General features: G+C 35.9%; 1 protein-coding gene across 1 annotated transcript in view; it reads right to left on the minus strand.

Moving 5' to 3' along the window:
* APOB (apolipoprotein B) overlaps positions 1-20275 on the minus strand; it is a 59992-nt gene extending 39717 nt beyond the window's left edge. The window contains exons 1-2 of the mRNA XM_040060367.1: positions 20271-20275; positions 7119-7121 (exon numbers count right to left, since the gene is read on the minus strand). The gene's annotated coding sequence lies outside the window, so the exon portion shown is untranslated. The remainder of the gene's footprint in view (positions 1-7118; positions 7122-20270) is intronic.
* Positions 20276-22731: the final 2456 nt, after the last annotated feature.

A 22731-nucleotide genomic window follows, 5' to 3' on the forward strand; every position in this document is an offset into this window, starting at 1 on the left:
TAGGTCTTAGCATGTCCCTCATGAGAGAAAAATGGTTGTATTTTCTGGTGTAACACCTATGGTGCTAACTATAACCCAGTGGCAATTGGGGGAAACTGTGTCTCCCAAAGGAGGTGTTGGAGGTGCATAAACATACCCTCTGTTTGTCTAAGAAATGCTGCCAGAAGCCTGCTGAGGCATCAAGAGTAGAAAAATATTTGGCATAAGCCATCTCCTCCAGATTTTCTCTCCTTGTAGGTAGTGGAAAATGTTTCCTTTTTACATATTTATTTAGTTCTTTTGAGTATATTCTTGGGCAAAGGTATATTGAGTATATTCTTTTAGCGCTACGAAGAAAATCTACTGAATCCTTTGAACCTTTTATTCATACTCTCCTTTCAAAGTATTAAACCTCCTCAGTTCCTTCATTTTGTTCTGTCATTAGGCAAAGATATTTGCTTTTCAAAATTGTGGTAAGATGGATCTCTAAATTCAGTTTTGCATTTTGCCAAGTTGTTCCCACAAAGATGTTGCAAACCTCTGATTTATTCTCTCTCATCAACAAGGTGACATCATGAAGTGCTTGATGTATTTCTAAACCAGTATTTTTTCCCCCATTTCTTTCTTATTTGTCCATATTTCCATTCAAATGCTTGCTTTTTAGCTCACCACTGGAAGACTGATTATGTATTGTCTCTTTTAGTATTAATAATACTCCTTCCAGTACAGAAGTTCAGTGCATCTGCAAAAAAGGTAAGACTAAGAAATAACCCATTTACACTCAGAATGATAACCTGGGGATTTCCTGTAGTAAAATTACATGCTGCTGTTCTAGTAAATTCCATTGAACCAGTGTCATTTTGTCATCCTTTCTGTCCAGGCTGTAATGTTTCAGTATTGCTGGCCCTGCTAAAATATTGTATTCATGACATAAATGGTTCAGTGAGCCAAGGTTTTTGAGAACTCCAACCTGAAACTCTGTGTACCTTTTTGCTTCATCTCTCCCATAGTTTCAACTCTCCATCACCTTCATACTGCTGGAGCTCATGCTGTCTCCACAGGCTTTCATGTACAAAAGATGCTATCCCCATCTGAAAAATTCCAACTGCTTTCCCAAAATTAATTCACCCCACCACTGTGCTTTCTATGATGTTTTTCCTCGTCTTTGCATCTGGCCACTTCTCAGAGCCTAAATTTTTTTCCAGACTTACAAGTTGAATTAATCAAAACAGAAACTTTTTTTTAAAATTGTTATTTCTTTTCAAATATTTATCTGCCACATGTCAATTTTTTACAGAATACTGTATTCCTCAAAGAATCATACTATATAATAAAATACTGAGCCTTCTGCACTTCAATTAAATGGAAGCTTTGAATGTAAGAATTATCATTCATGGTAATAGTGCCTCGCCGTTTTTCTTTTTGCTGGCTTCTTCTGCTCACAAATACACTGAGGAGTAATGTTTAAATATTTTCCAGTTGTTTTGGGAGCTAATTTTTTCCATCACTCTGAGCAGTTCATTTTTCTTTCTGCTTTTGAGAGCCATCCAATAGTCATTCAAAGTCAAAGAGTCTGACAGGTTGCTTTCATTCTCTCTGAGCAGATCCATCAATTTGATCCATCAGTTTCAACTGACTGATGTTGTGCAAGACTGGTTTCTACAGAATATTATATGAAATTTTACTAGATCACTCCTGAGTCTTTTTAGGGCACTGCTTTCCTTGGAGAGGGGAAAAAAATCCATCTTCATATTAGTAACAGGGAATAAAACTACAAACAGACTATCTTGCTTACAGAGCATAGGAAACCCTCACTATCAGCTTTCTCCTAATGTTAGATAATTAATACTGCAGAAGATGCCCCCTGTGACACACCAGGTGCTTGAAGGTTACAAGGAAGTAACTGTGGACTGAACTCAGACATGACAGCTAAGGAAACAGGTTTACCCAGTGTGTCATATGAGGAGGAGAAAGAGGTATCTATACATAACTTTTGCCCTTCACTAAGGTGCAGATGCTATACAAGGAAGAAAAAAAAAAAAAAGAAGAAGGAAAAAAAAAAAGAAAAAAAAAAAAAAAAAAAAAGGGTAATTTCTTTTGCATTATGTTACCAGAGATGAAAACGAAACACATGAAGCCACAAGAGTGACGACAGTAGATATGGCTGTCAGGTGGAGACTGAACTTTAATCTCTATATTGACCAGGTTATAATTCTCATTCCTGGATGATGAACTGCACCTGTTGGGCTTGAGTCTTCGAAAATTTAGGAAGAAGGGGGACATGTTCTGCATCTTATTGGTACTGACATCAAAGGTTTTTCACTTTCTAGTCACCTTTGAAAATGTAACCTTAATATACAGTGGGTTCCCTTCCCTGGGTAAAAATATTTTCAAAATTAGAAACGTTATTGTAGTGGTTGTGATTTTAAATTCTAGGACAGGCCAAGAGTCACAGAGATTTGAGAAAAAGCCCTGCCTTTTATCTCTGAACATAGATTGTATCATTGAAATATCTTCAACGTACCCATACAGCTGAGTATTTTGCTGATTAAATAGCACAAATCTACTGATGATACCCAAAATTATTCATTTTTAGAAGGCATCTGAGAAGAAAGAACTTTTTACCTTCTGTCTGATTTCCTTTCCAAACTCAATATAACAATCTAGATTAATATACAACTAACAGGAATGAAAACAACATTTTAAATATCTTTGAATATATTTTAATTCTAAGGTAATATAAATATTGCATGAAATAATAGTATCCTTACTTGTCTGGGACAGTATATGGGACAATATTGTGGTGCATAAAAATACAACATACTTCCCTATCACAAGAACAACTCATGTAAAATATGCTGTCAAATCTAAAACTTTTGCACTGTATTTTAATGTATTTTTGTAAGTAAAGCAAAACTGTACTTGTATGCCATGATATTTTTTTTTGCTGTATTCCATGATTTATTTTATTTTATTTTATTTTATTTTATTTTATTTTATTTTATTTTATTTTATTTTATTTATTTTTCTTCTTTGATTCTGTGTTTCTAGGATTCTGATGTGATCAGTTGGGATTTAAAAAAAAAAAAAAAATCAGTCTTCTATCTAGGATGAACCTTTTTTGTAGTTATTGTGTTGCCGTAGAAGAAAATGTGTCTCCTAAAAACCATATTAGTAAGAGTTATACGTTTGCAAATGAAGTTCAGTTTTGATAAATTATAATCTTGATGGAATATAAATCAGCATGAGAGAGGTGTATATATTCAGAATACTAACTTGTCTCTATTATTTCACACAGCAAATGGAAGTTCTACAGTAAACATCTTACATACGGAATGGTTATTTCTTCATTTGTCTACAGATACAAATTTCCATACATTGATTAAGACAGACTTCTGATAAAATCAAGGGGGGTCCAAATCTGAAGATTTGATTAAAATTTATTTCCAATATTACTACATTTTTCTCAGTAAAATTTTTTAGTTTTTTAACTCCACTACACAGTCAGAAGGAATGGTTCTGGAAATAAGCGTGCTACCCTTTGCTGGCCCTGCCTTGATGATATCCCAGGGGCTAGACTGACATCATAACAGGATTCCAATTTTAAATATCAAATTATGTGGTTATAGCCTCACATTGGGCACAGAATTCCTTCTGTATAGAGCTTCTGTTTAGGGGTCTGAGGGTTTGAAAATCTGTCCATGCAATCTGTGGAAAACATGCCTCTCAGGATGATAATGAGTTGCAGACTGTTGCCACTTGAGCAAAAACACTTTTATTCAAAGATTTCAGTGGAGTATTTTGTGTTATGTTTGTGCATGACTGTCCAATTGTCTCTATTATCAACAATGTAGTGACTCATTATGCTGATCACTCAAACGAAACCAAACGTCATTTAACATTAAGATAAGGTATAATTGCGAAGATGAGTTAAGGTTTATCTTTCAATAGCAGCTGGAGCTCAGAAAAGAAAAAAAAAAGGGAAAATTCTGCTGCTCAAATAGTGTTTAGTTCAGATGTTATTTAGTAACAGAAAGAAAACTTTCAGAAGTTAATTTTTTTTAAGTTCTTTGCAAACATACTTAGTCAAGGTAAATAAACCATCTAACTATTTATTTAGTTGACAAGAGTGAGTAAAGATTTCGGAGTTAAACTTTTTGGCATCCACTTTCAATAAGCATGCCAACTATGGCATATTTTAATGAAAAAGGAAGGGTTTCTTAGAGACATGTAACACTAAGAGTCATTTTACCATCAAGAATGAATTGGTTGACCATGATGGAGTTATGTTAATCTATCTGATATGTGGACTGGGCTCTATTCTGAAGCTGCCTCTTTGTTGTCATCTGATGTTCCCAGCAGCTGTTTCTCTGTTGACTCCATATTTTGCCTTCTATCCCTTGACCTTTGACTATCTTTCCCCTTGTATCCAGTATCTCTGTTTAATTTTTATTTGCCACAATTGCACCTAAGAAATTTTATTTTCTAATGCTGCCCTTTCATTTCTTCTTCCTATTTTCTGTTTCAGCACATTACCCATTCCACACACTATCTAATTGTTATCTTTACTTCCTCCTCATAGCTAGCATTTTGCTAAGTCTTGCTTTAGTGCTATACTGCTGAAATCTCCTCATTTCCCTGTTCACTAAGCCCTTGTAATCCATTATCATCTCCAGAATTCCTCTGCTAGAACAACCTAGCAGATTCTTATCATGCACCACTTCAGCTCCTTAAAATACCCACTTTTGTGGCATTAAACCATGCATAACCTCAGAGTTCTTAACTGTGGGGCTTCCTGAAATATCCCTCTGCTCATTTTCTAAGCTCATGATGCAACATTTGGGCCTTGTTTCCTAGTGTATACTTCCAGTCTACAATTTTCAGATGTTAAATTCAGGTAAGATGAATTTCATGGTAACAGTAAGGATTAGGTGGGCAGAGAACCTGCATATAGTTGTGAGCAATTCAGGATTGTGGCCAATGTGTAGAGGTGTGCAAAAAGAAGTAACATAATGAGGGAAGAGAATGGAGAACAGTGTTAAAATATTATATCAGTACTGTAGCAATGCAAGCAGTGATATGTTCTCAACAGCAACAATAAAAATAATAGAAAGCAAACAGAGCTAATATTCAGTTCCAGTGGTTCCAGTGCAAAGAACATGTAAGAAGGATTAGAGATACACAGGTCAGAGCCACACCATCTCTTATCTGAGGGAGACTGAAGAAGCTCTAATTGTGTGCCTTCAAGAGGAGAGAAGAACTAAGATAAAGGGAGGCAAACCAATTAGAAACACAAAGAAAGATAAAAAGCACTAGGGTCTACTCTTCTTGCAGTACTAGGAGACTTTGGAGGGTTGCCTGTGTGTGAAATCCATTCCTCACACAGTGCCAGCCAAATGTATCTTTCGCTCCTTGGCTATCAAGGACACTTGTATGGTGGCTGGAAATAATATGGATTTTACAGATTTGCAGCCATCTCAGCCAGCAATTGAAGCTCAAACAAGACAATCCACCACAGACCACGGATGAAAGTATACTAGATGCACAGGCCTATTTAATCTTGAAATCCATGAACTTGAAAGTTGGCAATATATCTGAATGTAAAACCTAATCCAACTAAATAAAACCAAATAATAAATGACCCATAAGTAGGTTTTGAGATCTCTGGTGTAAATATATTTATTAATGTACCTCCTGGTTTTGCTTACCTCATGGAAGTCCTGCTCTGGTTGGACTGTGAGATAGTGTTTTACAAAGACATAAAAGAAGACTTCTTTCCTTGACTGAGCTGGTGGTCTGAATACAACCTAAAGATACTGAAGCAGGCAGATACAGCAATACAAGAATACAGGAAGGATGTAATTAATGTATTTGCAAACTTGAACACCTTAAGTAATTTCATACCCTAGAGGATCTTGTCTGGTTTCCAGCTACCACATCAAAAGTTTAAGAACCACTTGTTGATAAAATAGCTGCTTTTATTGAGGAACACAAGGAAGCTCAGATAGCATTAGGAACTCATCTGATTAAATATTTAGATCTCTGCAGAGAACAATGCAAATGTAAACAATTAGATTACCTGCAGACATCATAGATGACAGTTTTGAAATGTCCAAATTGTCACACTTAAGCATATGAACTAAGAATTTCCCTTCAGAGCAAGATAATTCTACAGATCCTTCTGATAGTTTCCAGCATATATCTCTGAATCACCTTACATTGCTGGGGAAAGAGCGTAGCTGTTTCTGTAAGTCTACTTTATATTCTATTCTATTCTAATCCATGTTTCAGTCTAAATACTAATTCATAAAGCCTGTTTCTAGTGGGAAATAAATGTAAAAGATTCAACTATGTCCTCACACAGAATTTTGTCTTAATAGGCTTACATAGATAGACATTTGTTTTTCTGTACCCTAAGTGGAATAATTCCTGATGCACCCAAAAGTGTAGAATGTAGATTGAGAGAGAACGTGGACAGTAGAATGAAGTTATTTGTTGATGGATGGTAGAGTTTAAAGGAGGTAAATATGAGAATGTAAAACTTCTCCAATTCTTTGAAATGGAAGTTGTGCTTAAAATTTCAAGTTAGCATTTTTATTATTCAGTTTCATGGGATTAATATCAAGCCTAATGTTGAATTTCAGTTACCTGAGATTTATGTTGGAAAAGTGCTTGAAATTTTCCCAGGACTTTACACTTTGGTAAAAATTACTCTGAAGTGAAGTTACACATGGGCTTACCAGCTCTTAGCTCAACTGGTGCTGGAAATTTTCAGATTTTAATCACTGCTGATGGACATCCAACTCAGCCAAAGCAGAGAAGTAGGATTAGATTGAAAAACCAAACGGTCAGCAGTCAAATAGTTTACAAACAGGATGGGATTTCCCCCCTATTTCTTTAAAGTTAGGGTCCATAGAGAGGAGGTGATAATGGTTAGGACAGAGTAGGTCCAGAAAGCTAGAATGTGTATTATCTTTGGACGACTACCTGGATGAAGCTACATATTTCAAAAAGTAGAATATAAGAGGAAAAATGTCTGAGGAGTGGAAAGATGGTGTTTCAGTAGGGACAGAACAAATATTCACCTAAAGATGCCCAGACATGCAGATAGTAACTTGCATGAAGGGAAATTCAGACACTCCCTGCTACAGAAAGACTGCTTTGACAAACAGATTTGCTGTAGTGGAGAATGAAAAATACAAACAGAAAGTGCCTGGCAAAAGCCAGAAATCAAACTAGTTACAGCAGAAAAGGATGATGAGGACAGTTGGGTTTGTTTGTACTTAAAAAATGAGCTCACACATAAAATGGGCCAAGGATAATTTTCTGGGTCAGAGTCGAAGGGTCATAGAACAGTCCATGTCCATGAAGTTAAATCCTCTCATTGACATGAGGTGCTCACATGCAAAATGTGTAGTAGGAATTATTCGTGACAGGTGAGAAGTCTGAAATAGTGCCTGGGCACTAAACCCTGCTATTGACCCTGCTATTTAGCTGTGAGAAAAAGTAAGGTTCAACTGCCATTGTTTTGTTTAGTTTCCTGGCATAGGTGTAGCCTGGGAGAGTAGAGTCCAAGGAGACATGAAGAGAATATACTTTGAACTGCTATGAATATACTGAGAATTGCAATGGAATACCATGACCCAAGGACCAAACAAAATCAGGGAGAAGAAATACTGGAATTCCTCTCAAATCCAGGAGGTCAGATCTAAACACCTGAGAAGCACCTTACCTATAATTAGTCCATAAGCCATCAAATCATCATCGTTTGTAACAAAGTGTAGGCAGTGAACAAAAGTATGCAATGCTAGACAAAAGTAAGGATACGAGGTACAAATCTGAGGAAACTTGGAAAACTTGACTAATTTTTAGGTAAGGAAGTGGAAAGCAATGATTCTGCTGATTTCATACTAAAGTTTAGTTTAGGAAAAACAGTCAATAAAGTGTTATTTCCAGTGATTCTGCTAGTGCAATTTCAGAGACTTTTAATTTCAAAGCAGGAGAATAAAGACTTGAAAAGGAAAGGAAAATAGGTAGATTATTGATTATTAATTCCTAGGAATTACAGAAATGTTCAGCCAATGTAAGCATTTATGAAAAATGAATGCAAGGGAAAAAAAAAAAATCATCAGATTAAGAGACTGATCTGCAACACATGGAAGTAGAATGTAGAACTCTCTAGAGCAATACTATTCCAGAATTTCCATATTAAAAAAGAGGACAAAACTTGAAATTAGGAACTCCCAGCCTAGCTGAATAAATCATGTCAGAAATGTCAGAAAATACTATAATAATAAACAGAATATTAACAGTAACTAAGAAAAGAAGCAGCAAAAATTTCTACCTTGGAAGGCTGAGGGAGTTGTGTCAAAATCCTAGTGGGAATGCATGAATGCTGCAAGAAAAAAAAAAAACAAAACCCAAAACAAACAGAAAGCAAAGGAAGGAGAGGAAGAAAGCCGTTGACAGAAAGTTACTGTCAAGCTTAGTCTGAAAATCAAACTGTCATCAGATGCAGTTCTCTATCAAAGCTTGGGCACACACAGTAGCAGAACTGCTGTGACGCTTTCTAGTGATAAAGAGAGATACAGTGACACAGCCATCAGAGATGGGAAGCAACCCAGCACAAACAGCAAACCTAAAACTGAGACTGAATCCTATCACATCTCGGTTGATCTAGGCTATAGTCAATGTGGAAGAGATCAGAAAGTGGCCCAGGAAGGAACTAAAATTACTTAAGAATTCGAATATTAGGAATAGCATCAGTTTTTGTAGTGCAAAGGGAAAGGTCATTAACTTAGGAACAGATAGGAGGAACGGAAAGTATTGTGCTGGTGGTATGATTATGCACTAGAATAAACATAATTACTGTTTATTTTCCCTGGTACTGCTGGGATTTCATGTAGAATACTCTAAGCAGTTCTTGTTCTTTATCATCAGCAAACATGAATTCAAGCTAGATGGGAATGGAAGGACCATGCAAATCAATATGGAAGCAAAGTCTTTTTTCAAGGAGAGAGAAAGCAGCCTGACCCTTCTACCCTGGAAAAGTCTAAGAGGGCGATTAATGATCCCTGCAAATCCACAGAAAGAGAGAAGAGCCATATAAGCTTAAGGATGGTGTTGTTACAGGCACAAAATAAAACAGATAATGGTACATCAAGGCTGAAGACTGGAAATTGTGTATTAGTCTATGATCCTTTGCAGATAAACAGTGGCATTTAAGGAATCAAACCTAAACATTTTTAGAGCCTAGTTTAATACATTTATGACCAGCATAAGAAAACACAGTTGCTTGTGATGGGAAGTAGTACTATGATCCTAAGGATTTTGATAGTTCTTTCCAATTTTTTTGGCTTCAGAAATGCTGTAGAACTTAGCTTAGCAGAAATAATTAAGAGACTGATGAAAATACACATTCTCTGCTTCTTAGCCTAAAACTACAGAGTTCCTACAGAAAAACTTTTCTGTTTACGTACATTTACACCTACAGTTAAACATTACCCTGAAAGGTGAAGCCACTCAATTGCAACATCAGATGGTATTTTTCCTCAAACACTAATGGGTTTTTAGAAAAACAAAAAGACAAAAAAAAAAAAACCCAAAAAAACACACCACCAAAAAAACCCCCCAAAAAACCACTAACAACCTACACCAAAGATTTCAGGAATGCTTCTTAAATGAAAACTCTTTATGTCTATGGCTGACAGGTATGCAGAAAAACACACATTACTAAAATCTTAGGACATTGAAATACTCAGGCCCAGTATTGTATTTTTATGTTTCATTATTGGGTGCATTATATTGGGGAATGCACAACCACAGAGTAAGACAAAGAGAAATATTTTCAAAGGTACCAAGAATGGTTTACCAATGGAAATCAGGCACCTAAGGGTTATTACATCTTTACATACAGATTCCACATTTTCTGCATTTAGTGATGCACATAGAGCTACAAGTTATATACAAAAAATGCACACAATCACAGCACTAAATCTAGGACTTGTGTTGGACCAACTGTTGTACAATTGGTAAGTTTTTCCCTTCCCTTTAAAATCTTTAGTCAAATTTTGCCTTGACTAAAGAAATGCTTTTATAATGCAAAACAGTATCAAAACAGACCTGTTCTCCTACAATGACTGAGTCTGGTAGAATACAGCAGTTTTCAATAAGATATCTAATTTAATGTGACAGTGTTATTCCTCTAAACTATCTGATAATCCAAGTCAGTCAGCCTGCCCCCCAAAACTCTGCCTGCTTGAAATACTGTGTTTATTAAACATTTAATATTATAAATTAATGTAGAGGAATAATGTTTAAAATCATTTCCTCTGAACTATTTAATAAGGTCTGAAGCAAGTGGTGGACAGGATTTAAATAGATTCATTCTCATGGATTATCCCAGCTCCTTTCAGCAAGAAGGCTTAGTCACCTCTACTGACGGTCACACCTTGCCAGGTCCCATTTTACCCTTTGACATATTTTCTTCCGAAATGCTCATAACTTTTTTTCTTCCCTTCAGTGGCGACTTTTATTAAGAAATTTCATTTAAAAACCCCCAACTTTATAGAGCACTGCTTATTAGAATATACTTGACAATCCGTAACATTTCATGGCAAAAAAAAAAAAAAAAAAGGAATAGAAGGCATTTCAATGAAGACAGCGGAATCCACAAAACTCACTGTGAACTTTAATTTATCTTTCTGGTTATAATTTGATGGCAATGCAAAGAGCTTAATAAAGTACTAAATGATGTAAATGAATGTTGACACTTTACTGGTAGAAAATAGTGACTATTCTCACATTTGCAGGATGTGCATGTAGTACTCTATTATGCTCTCATTATTCATGATAATGCCTATTAATATTGTAAAAATTTATTTTCCTTGGCATATAGCTGTCTACTTATATCAATGAAGAAATGATATTCAGGTGATGTAGGGGGAAAACATTTACCTTGTGGTTCATTAGCACAGGCATAAATTCAACTGTGAAAAACTCATTATCTCATGAACACAGTTAAAAGACATATATTCTTAAGTTATATATCTGATACAGATATAGACAAACTCATAAAAGGTTTGGAAGGGATTTTGAAAAAAATATAATAATTAAAACAAGGCTGCTGACTGCACAAAATATGAGTGCATAGTTAACCAATTAAAATAAGCACCACAGGGAATTTTTTCAGAATCAAGGAGCCTCCATTAAATTTTAAGAAGTTGATTAAAAGGTGATTGAATGAAAATCAATTTCTAATACTTAATACAGACTTGGGACCTTAAATTTTTAAAAAATAATTAATTTCCTTTAAAAAATTCACCTTTTAAAATTTTGGGCCTTCTTTGGCCAGAAGTTTAATAACTTACTGATGTTTGGGGATACATTACTTTTTCTGGGGGGAGGGTGCATTTTAAAAGGCTCTAGTGAGATGATTTTTGTTCACTGATGTATTTGAAAAACTGTGGAATAAATTAATTTGAAGAGTTCTCAGCCACAATGGTGGAATTTCCTCAAGTATATGAAAATTGCTTAAAGTTAATAACTCCTGACAAACCATTTCATTGCATGCAAAATGTGTACCGTGTGTTGACCGGGAATTCACGTGAAACCCTGGAGAGAGGAACATTCTTAGAATTGCTTCTTGGCCAGAGCAGCAGTTGCTTCCATGGAATATCTCAGAAAGCAAGCAGTGCCATCAAAACCTCTTTGTCTTTGAATCTGCATTCAATTTAGCTCAATGTATTTCTGTAATTACAGACATTAAAGAAATACACAACATCAATTATTGCAGCATCAGTAAATCTGCTAAGATTTTAATTTCCTAGTGTCTTGCTACCATCCAATTATCAAATCTATTTTAACAGTAAAATAGAGGAAGGGGCAGTCTTAGCTGGTTATCCATCATGACAACAAAGCAGCAGAGCCCACCTTAGAAGCTGGGTGATTGACTGGCAGCAAAGGTGCTCCGAACTCTGCCCTGTGCTGGCTCTGCTTGAGAACAGAACCATGATTACTGAGTTCAAGATCACCTCCATGCTCTGCAGCCCTTGCTATACATGGATGCATGCCAAGATGAGCTCAGTCTGAGGAAGGGCTCAAGGAGCAATGTACATGGGATAAAATGAAGAAAGATCAAAGAAAAGGCAGCATAAACTTGTTAACCTAACATATGAGCTCAGTCTCAGGAAAGGCTCAAGGAGTAATGTACATGGGATAAAATGAAGAAAGATCAAAGAAAAGGCAGCATAAACTTGTTAACATAACAGGTAACAAAGGCAGTAAAAAAGAAGAAACTAAATATAAAATTCACCGTAAGAAAATACAGAGCTCATGTGTGATGCTCAACAAAAATTACAACTGAGAGGAGTCAGCATTTGATATCTGCAGCATAAAAATGAGCACCGCTTGAAGGTCTGTGTCACAAGAATATGTAAGAATTTCAAGTGCAGTTTTAGTAGGATACATTTCATACAATTATACAAGCTGGTAAAAATAGTTTTTCTAAACTAAAAATCATGTGACAATGAGTAGAAAGAATTTTTTTTTTTACTGAGTAGCTGCCTGCATTGCAAATGCTTTCATTATAGGATGGCAGTGGAAATGATTAGACAAAAGGTGATTACTTCACAGGCTTATCAGACCACTGTTAAAGGTTGTTGCTGCAGCCCCTGGTTAGGGTCACCAGTCCTCCAAAGATAGGATTGAAAAAACCAGAAAAAACAGCTTATGTAAAAGGCTTCTCTCTTTCCCTCTCCCTCTTTCTCCAAGGCATGAAATATCTTTTTTTTTGTGGCCCTTACAGGCAGGAAGAATGATTTCAAGACTCTTCTTTGATAAGAAACATTGAAAATTAATATGCAAATTCAACTATTGTAAAAGGTAATTTTCTCATTTGCATCAAGTTAATTAACAGATGCGCTCCTTTAAAGCAGAGAGAAAACGAACAGGCCACTGCCCTCAGCCTCACTTAACTCCATACAGGAAAGATGTCCCTAGACCACATATGATTTGGTTTTTTGTGTGGGTTTTTTTGGGTTTTTTTTTGGTGTTTTTTTTTTTTTTTTTAATAAAGCAGCTAATAGTGGGATACTCGTCTCTAACTTAAACATACACATAAATGCCAGCTAATTTGTAGAGACATCTATACAATGGAAAACATATTAATTAATTCTCTCATATTTTTAGACTGCAGATTTAAAACTTTCTGACATTTTCCTAAGCACTCTGTAAACTCCAGTTGTTATTTTTCACTTTCTCTTGGAAAAAGGTAGAGTAAGGACTGCAGAAAAGGAATCCAGTTCTCACTTAAACTTTAGAAAATAGCTCATAATCACTATAAAGTCCTGTGCCATTAGATATATAGCACCACACTGCCACTTTTTCTTTATTAATTATTTCCTTTTGAATAGCAATCAGTGAATCCAGATGTTTGAATGTGAGAGATCTTAGCTGTGGCATCTGGAACCTTTATAGATTCCAAAAGTAAGTCTGTTACTGGCATTTAAACTGAATCACACTCCGTGTAAGTATTTATACTGCCTTTGGCTTGCTGTGTTATTGTGCACTTATTAATAAGCCGGTGTGCTTACATTTTGACTTGGGGATACTCTGTGCACTTTGGAAGAAATCCTATCCCCATTGAAGTCAATGGGAGTTTTGCCATCAGCTACAAGACAGCCAGGATTTCATCCTTTGAGCTTTTGTTCACAGAGAGCAGTAGAATTCTCCTTAGGAAGGGCCCTCAAGAACCTTCAGGCCTGTAACATTTCATTACTTACCCATTAAAAAAATCTGCCAAGGGAAGAGATTAAGCCAAGAAATCCCAGTTCCTCTGTCTTTGTATTATCAGCACACTCATAGATCTCTAACTTGGACAAGGGTTGGCACAGAATACGCTCAGATTGAGACTCTCAAACTGAATAGGTGACAGCAGGTAAAGGCTACTGAAATACAGGTTTTGGCCTGAAGTTACAGTCAGGGTCTATTGGGATTACAACTCTCCTGGAATCCTCTGGCTAAAAGCAGTTATGGGCCATGTTGCCATGGGCCCTCCCAGTGGTGGGTTTGCATTTCTGCTCCCTTACAACACTACACAGAAGCCAGGAATATTTAAAGATACATCATACACACACAAAAAACATAAAAGCAAAAAAAAAAAAAAAAAAAAAAAAAAAAAAAAACACAAAAAAGGAAAAACCAAAAAAAAACCACCCCAAAACAAACAAATAAACAAAAAACCCCACCCCAAAACACAAAGCAAAACACTGAACTCATCTTTCAAACTGAGATTCACCATGTTTTTTATGAGTTTTTAAATACTTTCTAAAGACAGAAAACTTTTCCTAGAATACCCTCTACAGATTTAAGAAGAATTTCTCATGAAAGCATACTAATAGAAAGCAAAGTGTTTTGAAACTGGAGCTTTTCTTGAATTTTAAACTATTGTTTTCCATGAAAAGGGAATGAAAAGTGCTGGGGAAACTTGTGTTTTTCAGTGTCCCGGTTATTTTGCCAAAGAAATCTAGGGCAAATTTGTTTTAGTTAAACATTTATTTGGTGACCACTGTTTCTACAAAGCTTATTTTGCCATCCTCACCATTAACCATTTGTTTCTATGAGTACCAGTGAGTACTACACTATTCGATCTATAAAGAGGTATAAAGGAAGTATTGTCTGTTAAACATAAATTGCAGAAATAGTTTTCATGGTTCAAAATCTTAGGGTTTGCAGCTTAATATTGTTTAGGTCATGAACCATTCCCACTGCTCTATAGTGAATCATAAAGCATATAAATCCCTATTACCTTCAAGAAAAGAAATAATATGCAAGGTACATGGCTGTAGGGTTTTTTCATTTGTCTGAATGCTTATCCACTAGGAATAGAATGAAGGTTTAGTTGAAAAGCCAAGTTACCAGAGTAATTCTCCATGTGCTCACTCCCAGCTTGCAGCAAATGCATCTCAGTGTCAGTTTGAGTTCACATCTCCATAGGGTTAAGCATATGTATGTCAACAGCAAGATCAGCTTAGCTGACACAAAATAACTTCTGAAGCCAGAATATATTAAGTCTTTATCTGAGCTAAAAGCTGAACACTAATATTTAGTATTTTTATTTTAATAAATACAGTATTTTGGTGAGGGATTTCTTAAGTGGACCACAATTTGATTACAATCCTTATGCTCTAACTGCAGTTTACATCTACTAATTCTAAACGCTGCACAAGTGGAAAAAAATGGTTAACACATTCCTACCAGGAAAAGAGCACAAAAAAGGAAAGTACGTGAGAGCACAAAAAAGGAAACAAAGAATTTCATATTAATCTTGCTAAATGGTACTCTTTTGGAGCTCAACCTTGGCTTTGCCACACACGGACAATAAGGTGGAGCAGGCTTATGTGGTGCTCAACACATAAGCAGAAAAAACCCCTGTGGGATTAACTGATCCCATTCAACATCCAGTTCTTGGACAGTGTTCTGGCAAATCTTTTCAGATTCAATTATAGACATTAGAAAGATGTACCTTCTTCCTAGGCATTTATCACTCTACTCCTTCACCTGCAAGGGCTGTATATCCGAAGGAGTGACCACGAGGACCAAACTGCCCATGCTGAGGACTCAGCAGCCATAGCAGGCATGTTTTTCAGACTTCAGTCCAGTTTTGATTTGATCCCACAGACAATGCAAGGACTGGAGATTTTAAGGCGCACTCCTGCCTTAATCTCATTTCAAAGGAATCCAGTTTGCGCAATCAAAGACAGCTCTGATGTGATTCAAAGTAGAATAAGGGGGAGGTTTTCTTTAGGACCACGAGCTGCTCCAGATTAAGACATGAATGTAGTTGCATCTTCAGATAATGTGAAGTGATTTATTCCTTTTTAGAGTACCTACCTCCATCACAACCCACTTTTTATTTTCCCGTCTCTTCCTCATAATAGAGATAGCCAGAATAATAGCCAAAAAAAGTGTCTTGTCCTTTTACCCCTGAAACACTGCCAGATGTCATTGGGGAAGTTCAGATATTCATGTATTCATGGTTCGGCTACTTTGTTTCCTCCTTTTTTTTTTGTTTTTGTTTTTGTTTTTGTTTTTGTTTTGTTTTTGGTTTTGTTTTATTTGTTTTGTGTTGTTGTTGTTGTTGTTGCTTTATTTAAATTCATTTGCTTTTATTTTGTGAACTTTGGAAAGTAAAAGGGCTACAGTGTCTTTTCCACTAAAGAACAAGTAAGATTAAGTATTACTTCTCAGGAATTTTAAGTTAAGGTTAATTCAAAGAGTCAGTATGACATCACTATTATTACCACCTCCTTAGAAACTGAAAGATGCTGTTGGCCTTTTTCAATGTTACCTTCGTAAGAAACAAAGCTTAGCCTGGTATTCTTTGCTTGCCCAACTGCTTATCTAGGTAAGAATTTTGATACAGCATGCAATGCTGGGCTATGCTACACAGACCAAATATCTGAATAAAAATTAAAAATAAAATTTTCTTCAGAATCATTTTCTAAATTATTGAGTAAGAAGAGTGGTGACTGGTTTGCATTATGTTTCTGCCTATCACCTAAGGGGCTGAGCAGTCACCTGGAAGCTGAGAAAAGTCAGATAGAACATGTATGGACTGAAGAGAGTCTGGAAATGCTAACTTTCATTTCCTGGACAGTTGGTTTAACTCTCTAAACTGTTATACACAAGTCTGATGCTTCCTCCAGCTGCACTCTTGGATGAAACTGTCTGTGACTGCTGTACTTTGTGTCAAAATAAATTCTGTCTATGTGTGTTAGAGGTGCTGGGAGACCACTGGTTGAACTGACCTCCCAAAGAAGCTGAGGTTGAAATGCCTTGTTTGTAAATCATAAACAGCCTGAAGGGAGAAGCCAGGACAGTTATGCTTCAGGGAAAATAAAGCATTTTGGCACAAATTAAGTTTTCACTAAAAGTATAAGCACCCACAAAACAGTAGGTGCCTGGATAAGATTTATATAAACAACTCTAATGAGATCAGTTGCTTAAAATCCTTACTGCATTCAATATTATGTACCCAAATGTGGTTTGTTTTTTTTTTTTTTCCTTGCCCTTTGAAAGCAAATGGATGAAATTCAGGCTTTGAACTAGTCTAATGCACTTCCATGAACAGTATTCTACATGATCTCTTTGTAAAACATGAATGTTAAAAATAACCAGATAAGACTGAACACGGGGAATGTGAACAATGTGAGTATTTCTGAAATTTATGCCTGGATTTGTTGTTTTTTTTTTTAAGAAGAGTGATTTGCTAATAGCTTGCACTGTTTTTCTAATCTGAAACAATGAATCCTAAAAAAAGAGAATGATGACTAAAGCCACTGTACAAAAGCATTCAAGAATCTCGTGATACATAAAGGCACCTAATGGAAACACCAGTTTATGTTTTCCACTTCTGCCACTACTACAAGCAATCCCACTTAGTCACTTATACTATGCTGCCTGGATGCCTTAATGAATTCTCTTCCCAGAGCCATTCTCTTTAAAATTCCAGCTCTTAAAACTATAAAATTAGGTCTGTTTACTTGACTAAAAAGTGCAAAGGGAACATTTATTGAAAAATCACATGAATTTTCTTTGCTCTTCCCAGAAATAAAACATTAAAAAGTTCAGGTGAAAACAAATACAGTGCAATTTGAATTACTTATCTGGTTTTAGTTTTTCAAAAAGTGTATCAGTCCAACATTACAACTGGCACACATTAAGTGTTTTTTCTAGGCAAAAGGTACTTCTTTTTTTTTGTTTATTTACATCTGACTTTCGAGTCTGAGTAAAATTCAAACATTGCTATAAAGCTGCTATTAACTAACAGTACTGAAAGACAAATCCTTTTTTTCCTGTATTAATTTCTTTATTCAAAAAATTAGACCATACATTTTCTGTTGAGCAGTATTTCCTTCTGCATTTAAGTGTAATTTTACATGACTAACTTCAAGTAATTTCTTTGTTTTTCTGTTACTAACTCCATGAGCTCAGTGCCACGCAGCAGACATATTTATTGAGCCGTGCAAAGGTTGCAGCCAACAGAGATTTGTTATGCGCAAAGTTCAGGTATCTGGCATCTTAGCAATTAGAGCTAAGTGGTATTTCTTGCTGCCTCTTCATAATCTGAATGAGTTCAGGTAGAACAGCTCCTTTATAACTCCTGAGATAAGGGCTGGGGTAAACAGGAGGTACAGGCAGTCGCTGGTTTCAGGCTCGAGTTCGTTCACTCACGGACACCAGCTTTAACCTACATGCGCAATACTGATAAACGGCACTGGAGTCAGCACTGCTGATAAGGCTCCTGCTCCCTGTACAAATACTTCACAGGCCTTGCAGTTGAGAAAAACCACTAGGCTATTTGACAAAGTTATTTTCAGTTAAAAACCTACACTTACATCTACAGTGTCTACTCTGCCTGGGCATCTCCACATCCCATGCAACGGGGACGAAGTACCAGGAGATAGTGCTGGCAAGGTTTTCAATAAAACTGAATCTGAACCACTATATCTAGGGCATTTCCATTGTCTGCCATGAACTAGACATCACAAGTACTCATCTCACCTCATTCTCCACCGGATGATAAAACTAAGAAGAGGGAAAAATACTCACAGAGGGAATTATGAACTCTAGCCAGAAAAGTGAGATAAACAAGTGAGCCAGTGTACACTCATCAACAGGTGCTTAAATGCACTCTTGACTAAGCATAAAAAAGAGATCACGTTCTACTCCCAGATAATGGTCTCAGCGTTACCAGGAAAGAGTACAAATTTATCAAAATCTCATTATTATCATGCCCATTTTTCAGTTGTCAGAGCTGCTACTGTGACGGTTGCTAATTAACAGCAAGACCATAATCCTCTATAAATAACTGGTACTGAAATCTTTCTACTTCCAAAGAATAGGTTCTTTTTAATTTCTTGTGACAGCTGGTGACACAGTGGTGGCTCTGCCCATACTGTTTCATGGCTCAGATATGCACTGATCTATAAGACCATGACAGACCTAACTGGATTTTAGTTTTGTTTTTTTCCCAGTGCCAGTTTCCTAGCATTACACATGGGCAGGTTCAGTGCATGTTCATTCCTTTCGTCTCAGGTAGGAAGGAAATAAACAGAAAAAAGAGTAACAACACCTTGGCTCCACCCTTCCAAAAGGACAGGAAACTGGAAAGGGTAAAAAGCAGATTATCTCCTCTTCCAGAATCCATTCCTAAGGCAGGAAGTTATTTATCATGACTACATGGAACTGGAAGTTAAGAACAGTTAATTCCTGAAGGATTTAGGATTTTAATAGGTACACTATAAATACACCACACTGGATATTTTGGTTAAAAAGCACTGACATGAATGATAATGCTGTTAGTAATATTGTAGTTACTACTATTTAAGGTTAGAAGGTATTTCCAAGTCATACCCCTGTGTTCTGAAATGTTTTAAAAATTATCTATTTTTGTGACATTAAAGGGATTGAAAATCATCCAATTGAGACAGCCAAAGAATGTTTTCAAAAGCTGCATCTTTTCAATCTGTACCATCCAAAGTATATTTCTTTCTTATATTTGATATCAATTTAGCTGAAATGCTATGTAAATTTGTGACATAAACTTTGCTTTTCCTTTATATTTTTGAGGGATTCTGTGCTATTTTTTTAGTTGAATTTTAGTTTTCCTGTTTTCTTACACAGAAAGTAAATTAGTTTAACAATTATGGATATATTATGTATCTTTTTTTCTTGATTTGTGGTAGTAACAATCCTATAATCCAAACTTTGTACAGGAAAGTTCAGAAATTATGAAGAATAAGCATTGAAAGATTGATCCCTTTACTGGCTTGATCATAGAATTGCACAGAAAATTAGGCTGGCAGAGACATCAGGTTGCTATCTGGTCCAACGATTTCTCAAAACACAGCTGAATTCAAAGTAAGAGCAGGTTCTTTAGGGCCACATTCAGATGAATTTTGAATAATCTCTAAGGCTGGAGATTTCACAATCTCTCTGGGAAACCTGGGCTACTATTTGATCATGCTGAACTTTCTTTTCTGCGTATACCTGGAATTTCCCTTGTTGTAGTTTATCTCTCTCAGTCTTTCACTGTTCACCCCTGGGAAGTGCGCAGCTTCACTTTCTCAAAGATGTATCCATAAGGTAATCAGAGGCAGCAACAATACAACCATGTAGTTCTCTTTTCCTAAGGCTGGACAAAACCAGCTGTCCCACATCACACATCACATGCTCCACAGTCCCAGCCCAGTTACCAGCTTTCCTCCAGCCTCTCTTCAGTTTGTCACCTCCTCTCTTCTACTTCAGAGCCTCAGGACACTGTATCTCAGATGTAGCTTTAAGAACTTCTCTAGACCTGATGTTATGATTAAACTCAGTTCTTTTCATTAGTCTGACTCCTGGAATAGGCCAAGAAACCTAGTATTTGTTGAATAAATTGCATGAACAAAGAGTGCCCACATATGTAAAGTCAGGGTCATGATATCAATGTGCAAATTTTTTAGCTCCACAATACCCAGCTGTGACAAACCAGAAGTATTTCATTGCAATTAATAGAAATTCTTTAGCAGATACGGACCAGTGCTCTATAAGCAAAGAGAAAAAATACCATCAAATTAAAGAAAGATAAAAGATGATACCTATATGTCTGACTCAGAAATAAAGAAAAATGTAAGTTACTGGTTAAAAAGGCCCAGGAAGGTAAAGAATGCAATTAACAGCATTGCGTGGTGATAATGTACAATCATTACCAATACAGCAATCTTCAAGACAAAGTCAGGATTTTAAACTCCTAGATATGCACAGTTTCTAGTGTGAGTTAGCAAACAGTTACAGCATTTACCACACTCAAGGGACAGTCTCCCAAGTTTTAAGGTGCTGTTGTGCAGACTGAGCTATCATCATTTGTTCTGCTTTATCACTGGATCAGTTATACTGCTTATCTTCGGTGATTTACTTCCTGAAATTACCATGACTGTGACTTATTTTATTGATTTCAAGGAAAGGTTATGTGAGAAGTCACATGTATTAGCATCATTTCTCTTTAGCCTATTTTCTATAGTCCTGTTGGTGAAATTTGTCTGCAAAAGTTTGGGCTTTTTTCCCCTTGAAAATTACCAATACATCTTTACCATTCTTTTGTTTGCAAGGACCCTTTTCTCAAGCCACTGTTTTATCAATTTTTAGAATACTCTCGAAATGAGGCCTCAGTCAATCTGGGCAAACAGACTAATTAGCATACATCAGCACCATCTCCTATGAGGGAAGAAAAAAACAATCATAAAAAATATGTACTTCACAAGCAGCTAGGAATTTCTTATACAGTATGACTTTCCTAGATCAGGCACACTTAAGATATGCCCATTATCAAGTCTTCCTCAGTTCTGAAGTAGCTGGAAACAAAGGCATAGAAATTGAACCTGCCTGCCCCAAAATTGCTTTTAGCCTGATAGAAAATGACAGGTGCAGGTTTACATGGTGCTAAGTATCACTTGCTTTTAGTTATATAGGATTTTTTTCTATTTAGGTGAAATAAAGGTTTTGAGACAAATTTCAACTCAGTTCATGAAGGCGGAAGCCTTGTGAGATGAACTTCTCTTAACCATTGGTATCACAGTGCTGCCTTACCCCTTACTTAGCAAGTCAGATTTCCAATTCATATCTAGTACAATTTGAGTTCTTGGCTATGTGCTAGAATTGTAAATGACAATAAATTTATCAGAACTAGGTTGTCTCCAGCTCTGTGATTTCAATGGCAATTATGTGAATGTTCTTATTTTAAGGCAAATAATGTGATGAATAAATGGTAGGTTTAATGTGGCATTGTTAAAAAGACTAAACATTAGTCTGTATATTAAATATAATAAATAAAATAGTTAAAATATTTTTATTAATTTTATAAAGTAAATAAAAAAGATATCATAAAGACAAGTGGGCATTTAAGGTGCAAAATAGACAGGATTTATTTGCTTAAGGGAGAAATATGGAAAGTCTGTGCAACCTCAAAACACAAAGTTTTGAGTAGCAAAGTTTTATCCAACTTCAAAACCTGTGTCAGTGTATTACGTACATTATGGTAATTTTGGACCAAAATTTCTGTGTCTCACTGTAAGCATCAAAGCCAAGGAGAAAGGCAGATCAGGACAGAGTTCTGATAGAGTGTCAGAAGTTCAGAGCTATTAATTACTATTCATTGAAAATTTAAAGCTGGAAAAAAATCTTAATAATGATATTTTAATTTATTTTTCAGAAAATATCCCCAGTCTGTTGAAGTTCCTAGAAAGCTGTAGATTTTAAAGAAAAAATATGTTTATACTTGTATTTGATTTTCACCTTTAAGAAATTAATTAAATCAATAATTTAACTGCTCACAAATTGCTCCAATTTATGGTTTGTTTTGTTTTGTTTTTTTGGGGGTGGGAGGTTGGGGAAGTCCCCAAAATGCCAAGACTGTTAAGAAAAACATAAATGTTCAAAACAATATTTCTCAGTGAAACAATCTGCTTCCAACTTTTTTCTTCCTTTTTTTATGATTCACACGTTTTTTGAATACTAAAAGAACCTGGTTCATAGCTTGACTTTTAGTCTTGCTATTTTTGAGAATTCACAGCAGCTTTTCTCTGTGTCTGTTGACACTGCAACTGAATGTGTGACTGCAAGGGAGAATGGTCAAAGGAAGCATGAAATACACTATTTGAAGATGATGTCAGACTAGGAGAGGAACTAAAGCATGTGCCTCAGGTCCCCCAC

Source organism: Hirundo rustica, chromosome 3 (genome assembly GCF_015227805.2).
Source record: "Hirundo rustica isolate bHirRus1 chromosome 3, bHirRus1.pri.v3, whole genome shotgun sequence".
Taxonomy (NCBI): Eukaryota; Metazoa; Chordata; class Aves; order Passeriformes; family Hirundinidae; genus Hirundo; species Hirundo rustica.